Consider the following 22219-nt stretch of genomic DNA (forward strand, 5'->3'; position numbering starts at 1 on the left):
CACGGGGAATGTTTCAGATAATGGAAAGCCCTGGAAGTTCTGTAGGATAATTATGTCAGAAAGGACAGCAAAGAGTGTATGTGCTGATCCTGAAGATGGTCACTTCTTCCCTCTGCCACCCCTGAGGGGGGCACCTCCTGGCACGTGTAAGTGTGCAATGTGGGGGGAAAAAAGCTCAGTGATATTTGTGGGTGGTACCTCACCTCTGACATCCTATTCAAAATATAATCACTCTAATTTGCAATTTTAAATCTCCTGTTATCAATTAATTTCCATTGTACAAGTTAACCAGCTGATTATCTTCGTGCATTGCTGTATTTACGCTGCAATTTAATTGTCAGTAATTAACATGTAATTTGGTGTAGTTATTTATACCTTGTATAGAAAGTGAGGTATTTATAGGCAGTTGAAATCAGTGCAGTGGAGAGCAAATCTTTTGACTTTTTGTCCTTTTTAATGTGTCTCCCAGCTTCTGTGGCCAGAGCTGCTGTTGTCTAGGAAAAGTTGGACACAAGGTAAAATTTTCACTCTGAGGACAGTCAAAAAAATGGTCTCCCAGGGGAAGTGATGGATTCCTGCTTGGAAGGTTTTTAAGTCTCAGCTCGAGACATCTCACATAAACAAAAATATTAGAAGGGTTTGACCAGATGATCCTTGAGGTCCCTTCCAGCCTGCCATGCTGTGGCTCTATGAAAGTTGGGTTTCCTTTGGCTAAGTTAGGTCAGCTGTCCCCAAGCCACAAAGTTGCATTTTGCCTTGGGCCTGTATTTCCCATTTGAAATTATTTTCTCTGACTGAATACTAACATCTCCTCCCTAAAAAAGAGAATGTGTCACAGGAGGGAGTGCTGGGTCTCTGGTGAGTAGAAATCCCAGTGCAGCTGTGAGGATGTGGTGAGACAGTGACCTCTGTTCCTGGCATAGATGAATGCTCTCCACCCAGCAGCTCTAACAGAAAATATTACCCAATTACTATAATACCTGCTAAGGTGTACTTCATGGATGCCTTCAAGGGCAGTGGTGGCTTTCATGTCCAGTGCTAGGAATGGTAATTTTATGCCTCCCTCCTGCAGTCCTCTCTCACCCACCTGGAGTGACTCTGCTGCCAGACTTCACCTGCACAGCCCATTTCTTGCTGTTCCATCCTCCACCACTTGGCTTGTTGAAAGAAATTAAGTGGTGTCTGAGCATTATCACTGTAATAGAGGATCTCTGAGATCCAGCTGGCTGCTTTGGTCCCCTCTCACATGTGGCAGAAAGGATACTCTGGGTTTACAACAGCTCTGGGAAAAGCTTTGGCTCTGGGAGCTGATGCTGGGAAGGGTTTTGATGGGGAAGGCAGATGCCCCATGGTGCTGCCTGCTCAAGGCCAGCTCATTAGCATTTGCATTGCTTTAATTTGAAGATCTAGGAGAATATTTAGGATTCACAAAGCAGCTGTGAGTGACACAAAGGACAGTGTTATCTCCTGGGGTAGTCCATGTCTCCTCTTGGGCTGGAGCTGCTGGGTGCCTTGGTAATGAAGGGTTTTTGCTTTGCTTTGCTGGCCAGACCCCTGCATTTAGGGAAAGATTTTATGCCTGCTCAAGGGAGAGCATCTTTGCACTCCTCATTGCTGCTTCTGTATTTACCAGAACAGCTCCCAGCCATGCTGCTATCAGAGTCACCTTGGCTGGAAACCTTATGCCATAGCAACCAGCTCACTGCTGGGACTGATGGAGAAGCTCCACGAGGTACCTCTCCTCTTCTGACTGAGTGAAGGGTAAATGGCACCAGGGCCACATTTCAACTCAGTCTTTTTCCTTTAGCGTTTCCCCATCCCAGCATTTTCACACAGGTGGAAGCAATAACCCTGTGCCTTGAAGAGCAGGGCTGCCCATGGACCTGCCTCTCCAGGCCCAGACGGGGAAAGGGGGGAGGTTAAAAGGCCCCCTGAGAGGAGATCTCCTCTAGAGGAAGTCCTAAGAGGAGGTGGCTGGGAGAGAGACAGGGAGAGAGCTCAGGGAGGGAGCAGCTCCACAGGAGGAGGGGAGCAGAAGGGGTTCCCCAGGACCTGTCCTTGGTGAGCTTGCTAAGGGCTTTGGGAGGAGCCCTGGGGGTCTTGCTGCTTTGCTCAGGGAAGACTTTTTGCTGTCAGAAGGCTTTTGGAAATTGTAGACAAGAGTGAGATAAGATTTTGGCCTGAGGGTAACACCTTTTGTTCTGAGGATTATGCACAGGGCTGGGTAAATTGCTCTGGTCAAAACACACGGTGAGGCTCTGTGTTTATTTAGGGCTCTGCTGAGTTCTGATTCTCGGAACTTTTTATTTGATTTCATAGAATCATAGAATTTCTTTACCCTGCTTCTCTGCTGCTCCCTTGGTAGAATTAACATTGCTGGGTGGATAATTCTTTGGCTTCCAGAAGATGTCTGGAGTTAATGAGGGAGTTGCTGCTTAGTGTCCTGCAGACAGACCATCTTCAGTTGTATGGAAGAAACATGAGTCCTGACCTGTGTGCTAGAGAGCTGATGGGAAGAGAAGAATTAACAAAGAGAAAGTGCTGAGGGGTCTCCAGGTGTGGTGATGGTGGCTGTGATAGTTACCATGAGGGCAACCAGAGAAGCCTGGTAGCTAATGAGACTCATGGGAAGTGTTAGGTGTGCTCTTAACCTCTGGAAGGTGGTCTCTAATATCTGCTGGTTTTCTCATGGGTGTTAATATTTATTCAGAAACATTTAGGAGATGGCTCTCACTGGCTCATTCTACTTCAGCAGTGTCCTGGATATTTGTTTGCATGATAAGGTTGCAAGCCAAATGCACCATATCGTGCTCAGTTATAGCCTAGAGCTGGTTGAAACCTTCAAGGGTATTTTAGTTGACTCCTGCTCAAACTTTAGAAAAGGATGATGAGTATTTTCCATTGCTGAGCTGCAGTAGCAGCATATAAAGGGAATTAACTCAGTGCCATGTAGCTTTGCGTGTTTTTCACTGGAGCTTTTGTGTTGTTGTGTTGCTCCTGGCTGTCCCTCCTATTGCATTTGCTCATCCTGCCTTCTCTTCTGTTTCAGGTATTTATATTTTCATGCATTTTGATAATTGTAGGAAAGGAATACTGAAAATAAATAGAACCAAAATAATTTGTGTTGGAAGGCCCCCCCCCTGCAGTCAGCAGGGACACCCTCACCCAGATCAGGGTGCTCAGAGCCTCCCCAAACCTCACCTTGAACATCTCCAGGGCTGAGGCCTCAACCACCTCCCTGGGCAACCTCTGCCAGTTTTCCACTACTGTCATGGTAAAGAACTTTTTCGTAACATCCAATCTAAATCTGCTCTTCTCTAATTTAAAGCTGTTGCCCCATATCTGGTAAATAAGCTGCTAGTTAGGATCCTTTATTTCCCCCTCTCCCATCTCTCAAGTAATCACTTCTTTTAGGTACTTGGCCAATTCTTTTCTGACTTGCCTAGTGGCTCAGAGCTCTGGGGATTGAATGGCCTAAAAGAAACCTCTGACATCCCTTGCTCCTACTTCCAAGATTGCCCAGTGCTAATGGTAGTGCTTAGGCTTGGGGATTGAGTATTATCCTTCATGCTGTAAGGTTATTCTGAAGTTCCTGTTGTTATTGTTCATGGATAAATGTGTAAATAGCAAAGCATGGGCTTCTGGAGGGTGGTGAATAATTGGTTTGAGTCATCAAAATATGCATAGAATAGGCAGAAAGTCAGGTGAACCTGAAGTATGACTGCAAGCAGCATCTGTGTGGCTTAGTCCCTGCAGCTTTACCCCATGGAAATGCCAGGTAAGGCACAGGTTTCACTGTATTAGGGAGTTTATGACCTGGATTGAAATGTAAAGTCAAACAGCTGCTACTAAATTTTTCAGGGCATTGATAGAATAATGACTTTGCAAATGGAGATATTGGGCTTGACTCCTTCAAGAGAAGCTGGGAGAGGAAGGGAATTGGCTGCACTTCATTCCAGCTGGGTGGTAGCAAGGTCCCTAATGTTCCCTGGCACCTTTGAGCAGTGGATTCAAGGAGAATTAAAAGGAAGAGAGAGGATTGATCTTGACATTGGTGAGAATTTTAAATTAAGTACAGTTTTAGTAGACTCAGAGAAGTGGCTTTACTTGCTCTGAAGTCCCAGCTTTAGTACCCATGGAAGATGATTCTGTGCTTGGCTGGTGCTAGGTGGACTGCTGGCTGTCTAAACAAACCCAGGCTGCTTCTCATGGTACCACAGATGAGGTGTGGATAAAACCTGGCCTGGAGGCATGGCACTGCTCCACTAGGTCACCACTGACATACCCTGCTCCTGCCATACTGATTTTTATAGCTGAATTCATGAATGCTTTCAGGTTATCCAGAGTGAAGGTGTGAGGACCCACAGCTGGATGGTTGGGATTTGTTTTTCCTCCATCCTGTACATCTATTAATGGAGTCAAACTAATTGTGTGATTAAGATAAATGGGACTAAATAATGGAGAGGACATCATGGCAAAAGTGGTGACTCTGAAAGAAAGGGAAATTGTTGAACTGCTATGTTCCCAGCAGTAGAATACAGTGGAGGAGAGTAATTTATGCATAGACTTGGAAAAAAAAAAAGGGGGAAGGGACTTTGGCAAATCTTGTGCTTATTATATTTCCTTTTCTCTAATTTTCCCTGAAAATAACACCACTTATTCACGATGCTATGGCAATAATTGAACTCCTGAAAGAAGAGAAGTAAAAAAAAGCTGGCCATTATAAATTACTACTTGAGACCTGTTCTGTTTTGACAGATGTCAAGGCTGGGTAGCTTGGCTTGTTCTCCTGTTTGTATGAAAAGGACTTGGTATCACCAGGATGCAGACTAATAGCTTTCCCTGCTTCTGAAAGTGGATAGATTACATTGCAACAGACTTTCTTTTTTCTTTTTTTTTTTCCCTTCTAGTAATAACCCAGTGACTCTGCAAGAATAAATTGGTAAAATATTCCTTAGTTCTTTTGCAGAGTGTTGCTGCAGATCTGGGAAGTTAAAGGGTAAGAGAATGAGGCAGGCTGCCTGCTGGCTGGGAAATACTGGTGCTCTTATACTGGTCTGGGTTTCAGTTTAGATTTAGGAAAACCAGTAATGGAATTAGTAAAAATGAGAGGGAAGCAATTTGTTCCTGTGCATTAAGCTCCTCTGATTTGGCAGGTTGTAGGTTCTGCCTGTGTGTGGCCTTCACTGAAGTCTCTCTCTTCAAAGTATTTGGTCTTGTTCAGGACTTGTCTATTTTTATAATTTTTTTTTTTTTTAAATAAAAAGATATCTAACCTGTGCATCAAGTAGATGGCAATAAACTAAATCACTGGGTTTTCTGGATTCTCATGTCCTGCTTCCCATTGTCACTGAAGGGGGACAGTCTCATCTCTGCCCCTTGCATGGCTCATATTCCAGCTGTTGATTTCACATCTGAAGCTTTTGCTCCTTTATTCCCCCAGCCTTTCTGGTGTTTATCCCTGCTCTGAGGTTTTCAGCTTGTACTCCCCTTTCTTTGCTGCCTGCTGCTCCTCCAGACTGAGGCTTTTTGGAAGTATCAGTTGCCTCCTGTAGAATTCAGAAGCAACTTCCTTTAGAAGACTAAAGATTGCATTTTGTTAACAATTCTTCATTATTCTTGTGTTTTATGAATCCTTTGGAAGAAACCTCTGAATGTGATGTAGCTTTATAATGTGGGCCTCTGATTAGTGATGAAATTGCCCTGAACAAGAAATCCCAAATACTGTTTCCAGGAAAGTGAGATTTCTTGGACCCCAATAACCTTCTGCAGCTGGGAAATTTTGTGAGGCTTTTGCTGTTGCTGTGTATAGTGTCAATTTTATTACACTTGGTGGCTTTCCTTGCTGTGTGCTGCTTTGAGCAGACTGAATAAGGTAAAAAAATATATATTTTTGATAGCTCTCTGCTGAATATTAAGACTGCAAACTCTTGGCAGTTCATGTATTGGTTTCCTATTCTCACAATCCTGTATACAAACACCTTTTTTAGCTGCCTGTTAAGGTCAAGGTGGCTTTTGTGGGTATTGCTTCTAGCCTTCCCCAGTGGCATCCAGGATTTGCCAAATTGATTGTCTTAAAGATTGATTATGCAATGGTTACGCTTTAGCGTTTTTAAAAATAAGTTTTTTTTCTTAAGGCAGTAGGAATAGAGGTGTTTTCTTGGATGTACAGCTCTTTGCCATGTGCTGCTCTCCCAGTAAGATATTTGCTCTCCTCCCACCACCCAGGCTGTTGCTGAGCCTCCAAGAGCAGGAGCAGCACGTTAATGTCTCTGCTGATTTTCAGAGCATTAATACATGGAAATAAAGCATTGCCTGGGCTATTGAAGCTTCAAGTCCACCTCGTGGTTCTCCAAGACTTCAGAGAGCAGTGGCTTAGCAAAAACTTTTAAAAGGTGCTACTTGTTCCACTGAGGCACCCTTGAGATGAGCAGACTCACCCTGCCTGTGTGCCCACCCATGTGTTTGTGGTGGCAACCTGCAAAGTCAGAGGGGGCTTTCTGGGCCAATCTTGCAGATTTATTTTTCTGTCTTCTGTTCACCTATCCTTGATCCATGGTTGATCAGAGAAATGTGAAGTTAAAACCCCTTAATCATCTGTTTGGTTTTTTATATAAAAGAATGGGGGTAAGCACTGGGAGATGTTTACTTTGTGGTTGGTGTGTTCACGTTTAAGTCCAACACCCTTTGCAGACTTGATGTATTTCTGTGCTGTGTGACCTACTTAGGTAACTTTCCACTTTTTAACTGAAGCCCACTTAGAGGGCAAAAAGACCTTGTTTTTTTGGAGAACTTGGTGTGGGGGGGAGTATGTGGGCGATCTGCAGCATCTTCTGGTTTGCAAGGACCAGGAGCAAATTAAAAAGAAGAAAACCAAGCAGTTTAAGGGATGTGGAGCTCTAGCTCTAGCAAGGATAGACTGTGGGCGTGCATCCATTTTATCTTCTTGCAGAAGATTATTCCTCAACACATAAGGTCATAAAAAAAATCTCACACTGCTGAGTATTAGAAGATAATCTTGCTAAAAGTTGAAAATGTTTTACTGGCAGCAAATATTTAAGGCTTTCATTTACAGCAATCAGGGGACTATGTCAATACATACCTCAGCTTGCAAATAAGCACAAAATTGTCACCTCGAATAAAAACATCAGTGGTAAAACATGGGAAATTAACCATCAAGGTTGCTAATTATTATGAGCTGTGTATACATTAATTAGTCAGTGCCTGGGTTGTTTTTTTAACCACTGACCTTTCGTGTTTGGTATTAAGTAATTGGTTACAAGTGATTAGAGAGATTTCTGATCACTTTTAATTTTCGCTTCTGGCACTGCAATCCCAGTAAGAAAAGATTTAATATAACAGAGTGATAGGAATGAGAACTGAAGGGGAACTAATGGTCCCCTCCCTTCCCTGGCAGGTATACCCTGTTAACTTCAGCTTGCTCTTTCATGCAAAGAATCACTGAGATGTGACATTGAACAATACCCTTTAAGTGATGTCCTTCAGCTGAGGCAGACTCTGGGCACAGTAGAAACTTGAGAGAGCAGAAATTGGGACCTTCCAATATGGGAACTTCCCATCTGTTTTTCTGAAGCTGTGGTCGACCCTCTACAGAGTCATCAACATGGGCTGGGGATGGTTTGAGGAGCTCCTGTAACCTTGTGACCTCTGCTCCCTGGGGAGAAGGGTTAAACTTGGCTCTTGGCATTATAGCTACGATATGGGCTCTTGTCAGATCATGAAAAATTAGGGGGTTATAAACCTGCAGCTTGCAGTGATGCTGAACAAAATGTGGTTGTTTTCTTAGTGAGGAGCTGGTACAACCCATCTCCTGTAGCTTGGAAAATAAACTGGAGCAGACTACAAAGATCTTGGTAATGAAAAAGACACGTGTAAAACCCCTGACTTTCTGCTGTGAATTTTCCCTTTGGGTCACCAAAGCCTGAGATGTTCTGTTAAAATAACCTTCAGTGAGTGGCTGGGCTGCTGCTCTCTATGCAGATGAGCCAAGGATCTCTTCATCAGCAGTTCCCAGAGACCAGAGGATCACTCACAGAGAATTGAAAACAATTTAATGCATTTCATTACTTTGCATTTAAAGCAGAAAGGTGATGAGCACATTGTCCTTTCTTAATGCAGCTTCCTGGAGGTATTCTGGCCTTGTCACTGAGATAGGGCCTCTTCACCTGTGTCTCTGCATGGGACAAGAGCTTTGGAAGAACATTTCAAACAGGGGCCTCTCCTCAGTCTGCACTCAGTTGTTCCAAACCTGTTCTGATGGAGCAGGAAAGCAGTTTAAGTAGTAAAAGACAATTTTAAGGGTTACATAGCTTAGAGGTTCAATTTATGTATCAGCTGGTGAATTGCACTGAGATTTCTTTGCCAGTGGCTCCAAAGAATTCTGGTGTCTAAAGATTATTTTATTATCAATATGCAGTCAGGCAGGTCAAGGTTCTTTCAGTTTGTGAAGCAAATGGCATCAAAGGAATGTCTGTGTAAAGCCTAAAAATCCACTCTGGATGTGTAATGCTCATTCCCACTTGATGAGGATTTTAGGAGTATTGCTACCTCCAAATCACACTTTGTAACAGAGGAGTGGAAATTAAATATTTCAATAAACCCCACGGGATCCTTATTTTGACAGCATTGGCTACACTTAGCAAACCCTGGGAGAGCTATGATGGTGATGAGGCTTTGTGATTTTTTCCTCCCCAAGACAGATTACACTTGCAAAAGGCTTTTGGCTGACTCACTAAACACCGTTGAAATGCACAGGAAATGCTCGTGTGACAAATGTGTGCAGGATTTATAGTGCAGCTTCAGAAAACTGTGTCTTTTCCCTTAGCTCCCATCATCAATCTGTTGTGTTAGTAACAGTGCTGGAATCCACCAGCAAGCAAGCCAAGGATTCAGGTGTTACTGTGGAAGTGAAACCTTCTGACTTGGCCTGGCCCCTGGTTTTCAAGTCAATACCTTCCTGCCAGTGCAAAGTGATGGAAGAAATCGACCACAAAAGTGCTTCTGCTGCTGGAAGCTGAAGTTCTGGAGGGTTTGAGTAACTTCAAGCTGGTGGTTTGGTCAAGTAGACAGAAGTCAAAATGTAGAGGGTTTTTAACCAGTCACCCATTCCTTCCACCCCAGAATTTTTTAGTATCCAAAGCACTTGGTGAGCATATGGGAGATGAGATGTCCTGCTTGAGCAAACATCTACCCAAAGGGAGCAGTTCCAGCAGGAGAAAGCAGTAATGGGCTTGGTAATAAGTGCATTTACTGGGATTGTGGGGGAAGAGAAAAATGGAGATTTGATCCAGTCTCCCACACGAGTGCCAAAAAAACCCACCCTAGCTCAGTTATGCACGCAGGCATGACAGGGATTTAAAAGAAAAAAAATACACGAAAAACGGCAAAAAACCCAAACCAAATGCAGTTCTGAAGGTTGTGTGACAGGTTCTTTGTGAAAAACCTCTTCTGCTTTGGCTCTCTGCCCTGTGTGCCCACGTAAGTTCAGGGATACTTTAGAACTAGAGAGGCAATTGGAATTTTCAAAGGAAAAAAGGAGTTTTTTCTTTTGGTTTTCAGGAGCAAGGGATGGATTTGTAGGTGTCTAAAAATATCGAGTGTTGGTGTCGGAGGATTTCTTGTGCAAATTGTTCTCCTAAACTTTCTGTGACTGAAGTGCTGAGTTGAACAGTTCCAGTAAACAGAGTAATATTTTGATCGTTAGGAAACCCTTCAGTTCTTCTTGATGTCTAATTAGCGAAGCTCTGAATGTCAAATATTTATCTGCTCTACCCAGCCTTGTGCTCACTTTGGTGGGGCTCCATCTGGCTCCATCCTTCCTCTGAGCCTGTTCCTCTCCCAAGGAGCTGGTGCTGGATCCCACCTGCTCCCCATCAGGTTGCTGGGGCTGGATTTGCTCTTCCCTCCAGTGAATCTGGGTGGCAAGGGAGAGCTGTGCAAAGCCCCAGATGAGCCAATCTCTGGCTCCTTTTGCTTTTCTCTGAGAAATGTCACTCAGAGTCCTTCCAGAAAGCTGCTGGGGTGCTGTGTATTTGTGAAATGGAGGTGGAATGTACCTTCCAGTAGGCTCCCAGTAATGTAATTCCATAGCCCAAAATCTCCCCCAGCAAAACTGGTGTGGAGCACATGGTGGAGGAGCCTTTTGTACTCTCAAGTTGTGATTTTGTTGAAGCCCTCAACAGAAGCAGGGGGGGCCTCTGGTTGTGACTTGATCTTGAGTCACAGTGCAACCCTTCAGTTAGCAAATGGATGAAGTCAGGTTTTTTGGGTTTTTTTGTTTTTTTGGTTTTTTTTCTCTTTTATCTGGGATGTGTAGATACTGAAAAAAAAAAACAAAAAACCCCAACCCCTTCTGTTTCTTAGTACTTTTGCTGCATTATGGTGCTCATGTAATTCTAGTTCCATACATGTATCTTCTGTGTCTGCCAGGTGTATTTTGTGGGTCCCATGCCCAGCTACTGGATGTGTGAAGCTGTGTGATTAAAACCATGGGTTGAACGGGTTTCCCATTGGTTTTCTACTTTTCAAAATGTGTTTGGCAAGCAGTTGGGGTGATGTAACTGTTGTACTGGAGTTCCTTGGGCTGTGCGTCAGTCCTTTTTTTTTTGGATTTTGGTTGGTTTCTTTAAGAACTGAGAGTTGCCCTGAGTTAGTGGTGGGAGAAACCTGAGGTGTCTGTGCCAGCATTGGGACACAGAAAGCATTTGAGGGATGGGAGAAGGTTGGGGATTCACCATCAGTGACTTTAGCAGCCAGAGGAGGTTCAGCCCTTCGTGAAAAAATAAGGTTCAAGTAGTGCAGTGAGCAATGGGCTGGTGGAGGGAAAAGGGGGACACGTTTTGGGGTGGGGGGAATAAGTTTAATATGGATAAGAATGAATGTAATCACTTGAAATATCAGTTTAACTGACCTTCCCCATGTCTTTTTGCTTTCAGGTATTGGAAGTTTGAAGGCTACATGCCATGCACTGGAGAAGGTAAGAGCTCTTTAATGCTAATTTTAATGGGTTAGTGATGGTAATTTCTCTGCTTTCCTAATGTTGCCTTGAATGTCAAAATCTCTTTGTGCCTTAGACTAAAGAATCTGCCCTTTAGTTTCCCAGTACACTGACAGTGGGTTTTGTTTACCTTTTTAAAAAATACATCAGATCTGCATTTAAGTTTTTCGGGTGTATATATTTAGGTAATTCTACATGGAAGGTTTATAGAAACCATGGACCAGTTTGCCTTCAGACAACTATTGTTGTAAACATACCATAGGTCAAAAGACTGTATTTAAGTTTCATTCTTTAACTTTTACAAAAGGATATTGAGGTCTTTTTTATCAATAGTGGTTGTTTTCTGGTTTTTGCTTATTTTTCTTGTAAGCAGACTTCAAAAACCAGCATTTAATTAATCACTGAATGATTGATTCTGCACTTGAATTAGTCAAACCAACCTGTGGCACTTCTGAAACTGAAATTTTCTTCATGACATCTCAGGTTGAATGTCCACAGGAGTCAGTATTGTTGGTTGAGATTTTTTTCTGAAATTTATCAAGCTATCTTTGTGTGGGAGGTTTTCCAAGGTAGCATAATAAGTATTGTGCAATATATCACTTGCTTGCCATCGGAAAGGAAAAGCTTATTCCTTTACATAAAAGATAACACTGAATAATGGACTCCTCATCCCTTTGGACAGTACTCCAAAATTAGCCTCTAAGACCTTTCTCAGGTGACATCTCAGGTTTTTGGGTTCCCCATGGTAAAAAGGAGATGCTGATACCCATTTCATCTGGGCAGTGTTTCCAGTCTGCTGATGAAAAGTACTTCTGAAGACTTGGGCAACCTTGATTAATTGAGCCTGAATAAGAAGTGCAGGATCAAATCTCAGGATATTATTTTTAGGCTGCAGACTTGTGTTCTGCATTCCAAAGCCTTGAACACTGCTTTGACAGCAAGTGGGAAGGACTGGAGCAGACAGCTACACACACATTGGTAATGGCTTGCAAATGCTGACACCACTCCAGGCAGGAGAATGGAAATTGCTTTTTGTTTACAGAAGAGTGTTAAGTGTTTAGTAAGCAATTCTCATAAGCAAAAATGTGATTGGAATTTGGGTTAAATGCCCCAATTCTGGGATGGAACCGGTCTGGCGTTTGGAAGTGATGTTTAATAAAGTGCAGGGTGAATCAGAGTGCTCAAAGGTTCAGGGATGTGCTGGGTGATGGTTTGGTTTGGTAATGGGACCACAAGCCATAATGCAGCTCTTGTGGTGGATGGGAAGGAGAGTCAGAATAGCAATCCCATCTCAGGTGTGGTTTAGTGGTGGACGTGGCAGTGCTGGGTTAATGTTGGACTTGGGTCACCTTAAAGGTCTTTTCCAGCCAAACTGCTCCAATGATTCTATGTCCTGGGAAGAGAACTTGGACAAATTTTGTGGTAAAGCATCTGCCCTTCACTGATGGGGCCCTTGGCCAGCCACGTACCTTGAGACCCAGCATTGTGTCTTCAAAGAACTAAGCTCAGCACACTTTGGAGGAAACTGAGGCAGCACACACCTTGTTGTATTTGACAAAAGTAAACGTATGAGGACTAGAATTTTGGCTCTGTAGACCTTTCAGCTCTGAGGGAAGGATTCAAAACCCACCTGGGTGCCTTCCTGTGTGACCTACACTAGATGCTCCTGCCCTGACAGGGTTGTTTGGGGTTTTTTGGGGGGTCTCTTCCACTCCCTAACATTCTGTGATTCTGTGAGATTTTCATAAGCAGCATTCTGGTCTTGCTAAGCCATAAACAAGGCATAGAGGAAGCTTCTGGTCTGGTGAACCAAAACTGGCTGTTGTTTCCCTGAGTGACTCAGTAAGTACAGGTTTGAAAGGAAACATTTGTGCATTGTAATAGCTATAATTATAAAATTCTGCTTTATTACCTGTCAAGCTAATTAAAACAGCTACAGGCTAACAGTAATCTTAGAAAGCTTGTAGCACCTGTGTGTTGTATTCAACAACCAGGCTTAGCAGGTAATTTTATTTGGAAATATTAGCAGAGACACAGCATGCAGTTGTGCTGGAGAAATGTCCTTGTCTGCACAGGAACACTGAATGTGCTGGCTAAGAGCTCTAGGATAGAAAATCAGAATGAATTTTTGCCTTAGTGTCTGAACAACAGTTAATTAAGAAATGAAACTCTAAGGTTTTTCTTCCTCCACTGGCATCCAGCACCAACGTGGTAGCTTCTCCTTTGCTAGTGTGTGAAAGTTTGTGTCTTGTAGCTCGTGGCTACTTGAATCTGGAGAACTGCTATTTGTTCAGGCAGAAATTTGCTCAGTTGGAAGTGGTGTGGATCAGTGTGTAAAGAGTATTGCTTGGATATAGATTTAGTGTAGTTAATTTTTTAGGTTGTTCCTTCAAAGATGGGAATTGTTGGTGTTCTTCAGGCATCCCTCTGCTTCTCAAGCTCCATAAGAAATAACAGTCCTCCTTCCATCCCTGGAGGTATTTAAAAGATGTGAGGATGTGGCTCTTAGGGACATGTTTTAGTGGTGGACTTAGCAGTGTTAAATTTATGGTTGGACTCAATGATCTTAAAGGTTTTTTTTCCACCTAAATGATTCCACGATTCCCAGGCTCCTTCCTGCCAGATGTCTGCCACTCAGTCTTACTCTTTTCCTACTTTTCTGCACTTCTCTCATATGAATTAGGTTTCTCATGCCACCAGGGCTTCCCTCTGCCTGGAAAGCCCAAACCATTAAAACTGAACCAATTGTTTCTCCAGTAATTTGAAGAAGTGAATTAGCAAAATTGTCATTTTACAGTGGCTTTAGTGGTGTCTTCTAAAAGACAAGAAGTCTCAGCTCTCCTTGATGTCGCACCTCAGAGACAGTTTGCTAATTTTACAGCAGACTGAAATGACAACTTTTGATACGTCTGGATTAGAATTAATTATTGCAGGGGCAGCATTTTGCTTGAGTTTGTTTAGAGCACTCATGACTTTGGTGTTCATGGTAAGAATGTGATGAATAAAAAGCCCCAATCAGATAGTTGAACAAAACTTAAAATAAATCTGCTGCAAAGGATAATTCTGCATGAAGCAAATCTGGTCTCCTGCTCTTTGATATTGTAAAGGGATTGTTGTGGCCTTACAAGAAGGTTAAGATGTCATCAAGTTTAATACACTCTGAAATAGCCCTGTTAAAGCCACTGTTGCTTGTGATGGATGCTGCAGGTTGTGATGGCAGTTCTAAATCTTGTGTTTGTGTGTGCAAATTGCTATTTTCCAGCCTTTTCAAGGTTGCTAACTTTATCTTCTGGTGCAGCCCTTATTTAAGGATTTCATGTTGCATTAGCCTTTGATTAAGGGGAAAGTAACTTTTGATGATAAAATGCCACTAAAAGTGGTTCTGTGGAAGAACTTAACAGTCCTTCTTCATGACTGAGAGCATATTTTGGACATGAGGGTCACCCTTTGAGGATTAACTTTCTGAGATAAACAGCTAAAGGCTGTTGGCTGCTTATGGTCAAAAGCATTTGATATTTTTAAACTGTTCATTACTACAATAAAGAGCCCCTAAACAGAGTAAGTTCTAAGCCAGTGCCTAAATAACTAGGTCAAGAAGCATCAGCCTTTGAATCAAGGTGTTCTTGAACTATGGAGTGACTGACACTTCCCCCTGTCTGCTCTGGCAGAGGCAGGGCCTGGCAGTCATTTTTGCCTATTTTGCCTTTTCTTTCCCTATTAATGAGGCTATTTATACCTTTTGGGATAGCAACTACAGTAGGCACTTGATAGCCTTATGGGAGTCCCCTGGAAACAGCCAAGGAAATATCTATTTTCCAGATGTTGTGAAGAACACAGCTGGCTTGTGTATAGGTGGGTGTCACTGACTGCTGCTCAACTGGGCTTCAGGTTCCTCTCCTCTGTCTCCTTTTCTTAATTTCTGCAATGTCAAGTGAGCTTAAAGGTGTGGAGGGACAGAGTATTGTGAGGACAACTCCTGAGCTGCTGAAAGATGGAGCCTTCTCCTGGGTGTAGAGTCTGAAAAGCAGCATGTCAGAGATAAACTACTTCTCCTTAATAAAAAAGGAAGAGCCTTAAACAACAAAGATACAGGTAGCTGCTGATGGAAGAACTGCTTAAAAGGAATGAGAAACTGTCTTAAGGAGGGATTAGAGCACTGAGAAATAAAGTGCTGAATCACTGGAAGCAAGCAAGAGACACAGAGTCTAGAGGCTCTGCAAAAAATAAAATGGCTGCTGTAATTCAATTAAAATCACAGTTGGATTTGTTGTTTGAGGTGGTGCATCAGTCATCCTGTATCTTGTGGTGCCTGGTGCCTCAAGGGATACTTAAGTGAGAGGAGAGCTCCTGGAAAATGCTGGACTGACAGTTTGGGGATGACATGATTCTGCATTTTCTCACGGACAGATACATTTTCCCCAGCACACCTATTGAGTTTTGAAATTAGATTCTTAGTTTCTTGTACTTAGAAGCACAGTTGATGTTGGTGTTTTCCCTGAGAAGGAAAACAGAACCCTTTTGTTTTGATTAATTCGTTCAACCCGATTGTAGTACCTATTTATTTTTTTTTTGTACCATTTAGGAAGAAGAACTTTGCCTCTTTACTTGGAAACCTGTTTTCAGTTTCAGTTTCTCTCTTTTTTTTTTTTTTTTAAAGGTAAAACTCAATTTGTAAAAGAATGCAAGTTTTGTTTTCATAGAACAAATTATGGAAGTAATCTGTGAGATGATGGGATGCCACTGCCCTGCTCAAAGTTTTCTAGTAAAATGTTATTTCAGTCCTCAGTGAGTGGCAGCTGTCCTCAATACACCATGTGGCATGAAGAAGGAATCAGAACATGACTAATTTTTTTAGGTCTCCAGTATGTAACTCCTTCTGGTCTTTTTTCATCACGTCAGCTCCCTTGCCTCATATGAATCTTTTAGAAATTATTTCTTTAGTTTCACAGCCATTATTTTCACCCCTTTTCACAGAACTACCCCTTTCCATCAATTCTTTCCTGTAGCACTATAGTTGTGTGGTTTCTAACTCCCAGGTGTGAGCAGGATGCAGTGTGTGTTGGCTGTCACTTGCTGTACTTTCAAGAGCTGAATGTCCCAATATCAGTTTTTCCCTGAATTTGGAGCCCCACAGCTTAGTAGGGTATGAAATACAGTTTACTAAAGTCAATGGGAATTTGGATCAGCTCTGTGGTGCCCTGCTTCAAAGGAGTTCAAAGATCTCTTATTTCCTCATTTTCCTCTTAATCTTTGCTCCTCTCATTCCCCAAGAATTATCAGGATTCCACTGTATTGCCTGCTTTGATACACGAGATGTTATCTTCAGCACAGCCCTTGAAGTCTCTTTCTCTTCCCCAGGAAGCAGATGGAAAGAACTTTTTTTCATGCTGAACAGATGCATCCTGGTTTTTCTTTGTTTTTGTTTAGATGTTGCCACAGTCTGTTAGCCTAGAATTAAAACTCTGCTTCAGAGGCTGGTGATTAGAGAGACCTCTCCTTTTTCTCCCCTGTAAATTGTCACTGTAGCATCTCTTCCTCTTCTTCTTGATGATCTTCTGCAGCACTGTGGCTGCAGGAGGCTCTGCATTGTCTTGAATGTGAACTCCCCATTGACAATCCCAAATTAGAAATTCTTTTTTGATGCCACTATGAGAATATATTGCTAATAACTTCTTTTTACATATCAATGCCTTAAACTTCCCAATCTTTAGCATTCAAGCATCCTAAGCCCTTTGTATGCTCTTGGGACCAGCTCTCATCTGATCCCACTCAGCACAGCCTTGATCCATGATGAGTTGATGTGCTCCTTGGTCCCACCAACACGTGTGGAAACCCACCCTTGTGTCTCTACAACTGGTTTTTTCCTTATTGATCCCTGTTGAGCTTCACTGTATACCATTTCATAGCCAGAGTCTTTCATGTTGTGGACTAATTAGTGTCCCTGCCCATGGAGGGGGTGGGAATGGATGGGCTTTAAGGTTCCTTCCAACCCAGCCCATTCCATGGCAGTGCACAGGAGCAGCAGGACTTGTGGCTGTGGCATGTGCAGTATGGAGGGGTGTTACATGATGAAAATTAATCTGCTGCTCTTCACAAGTAATTGCATTAGTGTGGATGTGGTATTTCTAAGCCAGGTGAAAGTGGTCTTTTTACGAGGACTTCTGGCCAGCCTGTCTTTTCTCAGAGAAATGTGGACCTCGGGTGCTCTTTCAGCTGCTGGGAGCCTGCAGCAGCTCAGAGTCATTTTGCACAAATAACTCCTCTCCCCAGAGCAGTGTTGCTCAGGTCTGGAAGCTCTTTTGGTTTTCAGACAGAACTGTAGGGCTGGACTGGGTCCTGGCATGCCCGTGCTCTGCTGCCTCTGTTACTCTTGGGATTCACCACCTGCCCCTCTCAGACCAGGTGTGGAGCACATTTTCTGAGGACTCTGTGGGGTTTTGCACCATGAATCTCCCGAGGGGATTCTCTCAGCTTTGTTGGATCTTCACTGTTTTGTCTGTAGTGTTTTCTGCAATTTAGTTAGGCACAAATCACCTTGGCTGTGTTGGTTATGGGAGCCAGGACCTGCAGTTTTTACACTCTTGTAGGCTTTTTGGGTTGGCTTCTTTTAGTCTTGTGAGACCTTCTTTTCCCCCACCCCTTCCCATAACCTGTGTTTACCATCTACAGTTTAGAGGTAACCTTCAAGTATTTTGCTAACTGCTTATCCTGATTTTCAACTCAGGTAATTGCACACCAGGTCATGCTCTGCAGTAACACACAACGTGGCTGCACTCTCGTTGTTCTTCTGCTCCAGCCAGTAGCAGAAAAAAACATCCTTGCTTTCCAGATGACTTTAATTTTCCTTCTGAAGCCATTTTTGTGTAATTCTGCACTCCAATGTTCTCTCTGTACCACAGCTCTTTATGCTGTGGTGTATTTCTAACTAATGATGTGTCACTGTACCAGCTTGGATTTTCTCCTATCTATTCTGTAAACAACTAAAGTTGCTTTTAAGGGGGAGGAGGAGGAGAAGAAGATACAGTGCCAAAGAGTTGCAAGTCATGTTCGTCTTCATGCAAGCAAAAGAGATCAGACTGGCCTAGGACCAAATTAATTAAATGTTCCATTTAGTGGGAGATGTCAGTTAGGAACAGATAACACTTTCCATCTGAAGTGCTTCACTGGTGGAGAAAAACATCTCCGTGTGAGCAAGTGGCTTCTGAATGTTACACAAATGTCAAAGCCCCAGGAAAAAGTTTTCAGGCTTAGACTTTGCTGGTGAATGTTATCTCTTGGCAGGTTTTCCAGCTCCAACTTTTCCATTAAGAGGGGCAGCGTCAGCAGAGTGCTTTGGGATTACAGGAGCCAGAAGGACCAAAGCATCCTGGAATCAAAGGGAAACTCAGAGTAGTTATCCGTGCTCGTGGGCTGCAGTGCCAGGTCCATGAGGAGCCAGAGAAGGGGCAGGTTTAGGGAATAACAGTGGCCAGAGTAGCTCTTGCGTGTGTATTTAATGAAGTGGTAATTGTGACACCACAGAGTAAACCACCTGGGGTTAATTTAGAGAAAGGAGTGAGGAAAAGAACTTGGTCAAAGTGAAGCAAGACATCCATGAGAGGATATTTTCTTAGCAAAGTGTGTGTGGGGAGGGGGAAGCTGGAATGCTTTCCTCCTTATAATTTTCTGCAATGCTTGAATATGGTTTCTGAAGCTTTACATATACACATATATATGTGTATATATAGCTATAAACCCAGTTAGCTGGAGCATGTATCCTGGGGCTGCAGCAATGTCATTTCACACAGTGGAGATGAGGTAACTTCCATCCCCATTTACTGATGTAATACTGCCCTCTGCTTAGGGAATGCCAAACTTCATGGCACAGTTGCATGTGTAAAACAAACACACGTGAGCAAAAAGTCTGTGTTTTGATCAAGAATTTTGGATCGTGCCTTTGGATTTTTAATTTTTCCTCTCTCTCCAGAGCTCTGTCCCCTTTCAAGCAGGCAGCAGTCCCTTCCTGGGAGCTAGCTCCCAATTCTCAGCTCTCCATACTGATTCCTTTAAGATACTGGATAAAAGACAGAAACAGCAAAACTGGAAACCCAAGCTTGCCAGCTCTCAGCAGGGTGGTCTGATGGCTCCATCATGATATGTCAGCCAGCTCAGTTAACTTCTAATTTTTGAAGCCCCTCTGGGCCAGAGCAGCTGGGTGGGATGGAATGATTTGGTATTGGACATTCCCCTGGAATGTGGTGGATTTTCTGGGGAGCGAGAGCTCCATCCAAGCGAGATGCAAAGACTGCCAGGTTTGCAGTCTTGGGGGGGAGGTTTAGTTATGGATGCATCAACTCTTGAGCAGAGGGATGTGGGAAGCACTTTTCCTGCCCGGGAGCAAGGCTGTAGATGTATTTGGAGCTTCAACAGGAGGTGTTGGTATTTACCCCCAAGGCAAGCTTTGTGCTCCACTGAAGTTGTAAGAATTGAAGCTAGGGAGTTAAGTACTTGCATGGTCTGTGGAGTGCTCTCCCTTCATAAGGGAGAGGACTTAGATGTACAAAGGTGTTTTCAATAGAAAATAATCATAGTGAGTCTAGAATATACCCTTTAATTAAAAGAAAGGAGCTTGAGAGGAGTGAAATAAATACACACCTAAACCGAGCAACTGCTCACAAGGTTTCCATTTAATCAATAGTCACGTCAACAGTGACTGCAAAAAAAAAAAAAAAAAAAACTACCAACCAACCCAAAACCCAAAAACCCCTTCAGTACACCACTTTAATCAGAGATGTTTTTCCTGGCACGGGAGTGGAAAATATCCTGATTAATTAATTTCTATTCCTGGAATGAGACAGCCTCCCAGCAGAGCTAATCTGAACAGCTTGGTGACACTGCAATATGCAGTAAAAATGTAAGTGGTCCCTGAGTTGATGTTGTCAGACCCCAAGCAAAGCCCCCAGCTAGAGCTGGAGATGATTAATGGGTAGGACTAGTCCCAAAGAACAAGTGGCAAAACTTCAGGACTTGAGGGAACCTGCAGGTGCTTTTGCTGTGTTGGGTTTATTGAATTTTTTTTTTTTTTTTTTTTTGTCTGGCTGGGAGCTATTTCATTAATTTTTATGCAAGTAGTTTTTATGTGAGGGCTATTTTAGGATAAAGAGCTTTTCTTTAGGATTTGCCTGCCAGCCTGGCTCCCGTGGTCTGTCCTTGCTCAGCAAGTGGGATGCTGGCTGGTGTGCCCGGGGGTGCAGACATCCCAGATGAGAAGGAAAAAGGTAATGGGCTTCCTTCTTAGGAGGTACTGATGTACTAGTTGCATATAATTAGGATTGTTAACAAGGGCATTATTGTGCTAATTATTATGTCTTATTATGGAGAGAAAAAAAAAAAAACAACTAGAAAATTTCATGGGCACTTCCTGCTAGACATGATTTACAAGCTTCCCAGAGACTAAATATGGTAATTATTCTACTGTGCTTGTTTAAATACAGGAGTTTGTTCTATTTAAGAGGGGGGGAAAAAAAGGAGAAGGAAACAAGAGTATGTATGAGTAACTTTCTAGTTTAGTAACCTATTAAAAAAAGTAAAACCAAACTAAAAATCACTACAGAAATGTTGTTTTCAGTGATCCAGTTGACAAGACAGCCCAGCAAGGAGTGGGTGCTAACAGAATATAAACTGGACCATGGGGAGGAAGAAGGAAATGGCAGAGAGGGGGCAGAAATACTTCACTTTGGTTTTGGTGGCAGAATTGGTTTCTTAGCACCCCTGGGTAGCAATTCAGGGGAGGGCAGTAATGGGTAGGGACAGAGCAGCCCCACAGGCCCAGACTGGGATCTGTGTTCTGTGAAAATTTAAGAATCTCTGGAGTCTGATCCTGACTCTTCCCACTTCTCTGACTCCACAGAGTAAATGGACTTCATGGAGTTGGGCTGGGAAGGTGCATGTGCCTGAAAGCTTTGGTGGGTGTTTGTGTGCAAACATCATCAGCTTCTGAAATGATCCTGGAACAGCTGAGTGCTTAATTGCAACCCATGAAATTAATTGCAGTGACATTCTGGTCTGTATGCTGAGAATTTCAGGTGGCCAGATATGAATGCATGCAGCCATGGCTTTAGGAATCCTTTTATTGGGCAGTTGCAATTTGCTCTGGGCTCACTGAAGGCAGTAGATGGATGTTATGATCCATTGAGCATGACACAAACTGTTCAGAACCTGCAGGCTGGGGTTGGGTTATTACAAACTGTAACTCAGGTTCCCTTTATTGCTGCTCTGGATGTGACAGAGTTCACCTCTTCATCAGCCTCTGCATGAAGTTAGATTTTAAGAGGACAGGAACTTCTTAAACTCTTTTTATCCAAGTTTATTTGCACAAGGGGATAAGAGTTCTGCTCCAATGGCAGAATTTGAGTTACAGCAATTGGTTCATCACTTGATGGGAACTCTGTATGAGCCATTTGAAGTTTGAGAAGTAGCAGTGAACATCTAAGCAAGCTATTTGGGATATAACTTTACCCATCTGCACCCCTTTAAGCCCCCTTACAGTTGCTTGTTTCTGAGAAATCAGTGTGGTTTACAGAGCATTACAGAGAAATCACAGAGTCAAGAGGATCCTGTGCACCAACCAGCTCAGAAGTTGAGCACTCCAATCAGCTGACTCAAATATTCATTATGGCAGCAAACCCCTGCTGATTGTAATGAGAATTTTGTCTGCATAAAGCTTTTGTGACTGGGCCTGGAGTGGTACTTCAGACTTCTTTAAGAGTTTCAGAATCTTTGCTCTAAGATAATCTTTCCTAAAAATAATGCAAATTGCTCTTGAAGCTCCGTTCAGAAATGGAGGTGTTTTTCCCCTGGATCAAATGGACTTTGGGTCAAGACATGAAACTTTGTCTTCTAAGGGTTTGTGGGGTTTGTTTGCTTGGTTTGGAGGTTTTTTTTTTGTTTTTTTTTAAAAAGGATAAATATATTTATGTATTGTGCTGCACATCAGAATTAGTTTAGTTGCTCCTCAGTCTGGAGACAAAATTTTACCCAGAAACAGGACAACTGCAGTGAACACTTCAGAGCTTGAAGGCCCAGAAACTGCCAAAAAAAGTTTTCTGAAATCTCCAGTCTCAGTTGATTGGGGGGTTTTTTGTTGTTTTTTGTTTGTTTTTTTTTTTTTTTTTTTTTTTTTTTTTTTTTTTTTGTTTTTGTTTTTGTTTGTTTGTTTTCTGT

General features: G+C 42.8%; 1 protein-coding gene across 2 annotated transcripts in view; it reads left to right on the forward strand.

Annotated features, from left to right (window-relative positions):
• The window catches only part of LOC139801712 (contactin-4), a 257518-nt gene that overhangs the window by 20075 nt on the left and 215224 nt on the right, over positions 1 to 22219 (forward strand). For both annotated transcript variants that reach the window (XM_071756351.1, XM_071756350.1), the window contains exon 2: positions 10956 to 10996. The gene's annotated coding sequence lies outside the window, so the exon portion shown is untranslated. The remainder of the gene's footprint in view (positions 1 to 10955; positions 10997 to 22219) is intronic.

The sequence above is a fragment of the Heliangelus exortis genome, chromosome 12 (assembly GCF_036169615.1).
Source record: "Heliangelus exortis chromosome 12, bHelExo1.hap1, whole genome shotgun sequence".
Lineage (NCBI taxonomy): Eukaryota > Metazoa > Chordata > Aves > Apodiformes > Trochilidae > Heliangelus > Heliangelus exortis.